Here is a 3363-nt window from a genome sequence, read left to right on the forward strand (position 1 = left end):
TTCTATATATACATATGTTGTTTATTTTTACATTTCTTACTTCCTTTCAATGAGTCAAGCAGTCTGTACACTTTTTTTTTATTCCATCACTATAATCAGAATCGCTCATCTGTCGTACAAGAAAGAGAGAGAAAGAGAGGATAATATTAAAAACCGATAGTTATATAAAGAAAGTATAAGTTATGTGTTGAAAATTTAATAGTATGAATTATCCCGTAAAACTGCGGTCATCAATCCGCTAAAATGCAAAGTATGCAAAATCGGTTGATCGACGTACAGTTTGTTTTTCAAAAAATGGCGGACTACGCTACTATGAGTTAAAATGTATAATTACCTGATCGTTTCACAGAATAACTTTTGACATACATAATCATCACACGGAATGAGTTTACGGTGTAACGTAGCGATTTTCGTTTTTCCCCCCGACGAAGAAAATATGTCCTCGCTTCTTGCCAAAAATTCAAAGGCGGTAGACCAAGTTTGACCTTCCGTGAAAAGTTCATCTCATGGACACTACGAGTCATACAGGACGTATTGGCAACACATGGCTTGAAAGTATTTGATGATTGTAGATCCACGTACGAGAAATCTTATAAATTCCATGACATGACTACCGTACGAGTCATAATAGTCTTCGTGGTAAGGGTATTTCAGACAGAAAGTGGCCCAACGCGTTCCACTCGCGAATATCAACGGTGTTTGATATAAGCGATGTGTATCATTCCGAAGCACACTTGTGAATGCCAGTCTGAACTCAATCACAAGATTAAATGTAAGGCGTGTCTAGTCCTAAGTGTTCCCAACGTGAAATAGACCTCCCACGTAGATGATAAACAACAGATGTTGGTATATTTATGTTATCTAAAACATGAACACTCACAAACAGCCTGAGGGATATCGAGTTTCAAGTTGAAAGCGTGAATTTCGACCTGCGTGTATGGGATACTGATAACATGACTCGACATTCTGTTGACCCCGGCACTATCAGTCAATTCACTGACTTAAACCACAGTCACTCTACTAGGACGGTTAGGAAGCGCCGCGTCATTCTATTGTACCCACCCTTGTCTCCATAAACATTGAAACAAGAGAGGTGTTAACGAGTTAAGAAGTCATTAGCATTAAACAGGCGACGGAAAACACGCGATAAATCATGAGACAGTGCGAGAGTTGCGTCATTTTCCCCCACAAAGCATTGCAATACATGGCACTTTGACCTTTCAACGAAGAGCAGTCTCAAATGCGGAAATGAACATGGTTTGTATATACACGTTTTTCGCGAGAAAATCTTGCTGTCTTGTATGGCATTCTGAAATTATAAATAGTTAATAGAATACTATATTAGTGAATTTCCCCCAAAAGTCGCCCCTGTCTCGACTGAATCAAAACATGTTGAACGGGATTTGTATCAGTCGTCAAATAAAGCGAATGGAGGGATATGAAAGCACGACAATCAAAAATCTCTTTTGTCCAATTACCTCCTATGAAAACTATGCAATAAAGCAACACGGCGACCACCTCCATAGACGAAAACATGCAAAACTTCGCCATAAAGTGACTCTAAAAACACACAAAAAATACGAGAATGGACAAAGGAATATTGTAAAGGTTTGCAGACATCAATGTTTTTAGCGATAAAATTGTTTCTAAACTGAGTGAGGGGTTTATTTTACGGACCGAAAGACTGTTAGAGATCAAGACAAAGAGACTGTCAACAAAACACCGTTTTTCTCGAGTAAAGCATCTTCAAGATTGCAAAAGAATGCTCATCTGAAAAATACAATATTACTCCTAGTCACAGTTCAGTTGAGATTGTAGTTTGATGTAAAAATAAAGCACAATTTAAAAAAGTTCACGGTCTTCTCGAGGGTCTTCTCAAGCAACATCGAACGCAATAAATAATGGTGAAAAATAGTGCATTCCAATGACAAATACGTCATAGTTTTGAGACCAGCATAGGTTCTCAGAAGCTGCTCGTTCACACCTTTAACCAATAGAGCTTCCTAACCGTCCTAGTAGAGTGACTCCTAGTAGAGTGACTGTGCTTAAATTATTTTTATCAATTAGCCTTTGCTAAAATACTACCGTCATTTTCCACGTCATTAAAAAAAACATGGCCCGCAGCGGAGGGATTTGAAATAAAACACGTTCAATCTCGTAATGACGCGTTCTCCGTGTCAATGTTACGATTATACTCGAAATTGACTATTTGGGGGATAAAAACTGGGTCAACTTGATTCAGTCAACATGAATCTGACCCAGGCAGTATGATGATTCCAGTCCGTCACCAATTCACTTGTCTGAAAAGGCACACCCCAAGGGTGTATGACGCCTTGTCTCAATTCAGGCCGAATCAAAGACTGTGCACGCCGTCGATCTATATCTGTGATCGATGTAGACGAGAAACATTCCACCACTCTGATCGTTTTTATATCATCGGTAATTCAGTGTACCGCTCGAATGTAATGCATCAATCAATAGTTTAGTTTTGAAGGTTTATTTTACAATAACTGGAAAACCGACCGAAATCGCGAAATTTTAGGATTCAATCTTTACTCAGTCAAACATCAAAACTAAGTATTCAGTTCATTCTCTCTTCACTAATAAAATGGCAGTACTCAGCAAACTATCATTCATCGTTTTTTTAAACATCATTTCGAGTATCCACGATTTCGAAATACTAGAAGAGGCAAGAACGAACGTTACATTTGAATGGTCAAATGACAAGGGGCTGACCCCGCTCGAACGTGCAACAGAATGTATTAAATACATTGACCCATTTGAAAAACAGAGTCAACCTCAAAACATTGAGAGCCATAGCCGATGCTTCAAACAACGAGTTTCTCTTCAAATGGTTCAAAACCAAATTAAATGAAGCACTATGATTCGTCACAAATTACGCTGACATCCTTAGCAGCCTGGCAAAAGAAATCACTCAACTAACCACACCACCAGATTCAAATTTCCACGATCAACGACAAAAAAGAAACATTATAGGCGATCTCCTGTTCGAGGTAACGGCCTTGGCTTGGCTACAAAGAGACAATTGTAGTTACTAGCTCGAGAAATTGACCCATATTTCTAAGACAAAATTAACCAAATTTTGAAATTATACATATTTTAATACCAAACTTGTTATTTTTACCAACAAACTACTGAATCACAGTACGTATAATAACGTATACCATTGACAAGTTCAGACTCCGCTTATAAATTATACTCGATTATGTCTTTACCACTAATTTAAAATAAACAGTTATATTGGAAAGAATGAGATGAAATTTTATTATTATCATTGTAGATTCAATAAGCAAACTGGAAGCGGGTCAAGAAATCGTAAATGTTTCATATTATAGAGATGGT

The 3363-nt window shown here is 37.7% G+C and overlaps 1 long non-coding RNA gene across 1 annotated transcript; it reads right to left on the reverse strand.

Annotated features, from left to right (window-relative positions):
- Window positions 1-1049, reverse strand: LOC146725386 (uncharacterized). The gene is made up of 2 exons (XR_014928803.1): window positions 335-1049; window positions 1-109 (listed from the first exon to the last, which is right to left on the reverse strand). It is a non-coding gene; the product is annotated as an uncharacterized LOC146725386 (long non-coding RNA).
- Between the last annotated feature and the right edge of the window lie 2314 nt (window positions 1050-3363).

Source organism: Saccoglossus kowalevskii, unplaced genomic scaffold (assembly GCF_978046115.1).
Source record: "Saccoglossus kowalevskii unplaced genomic scaffold, keSacKowa6.1 SCAFFOLD_204, whole genome shotgun sequence".
NCBI classification, from domain to species: domain Eukaryota; kingdom Metazoa; phylum Hemichordata; class Enteropneusta; family Harrimaniidae; genus Saccoglossus; species Saccoglossus kowalevskii.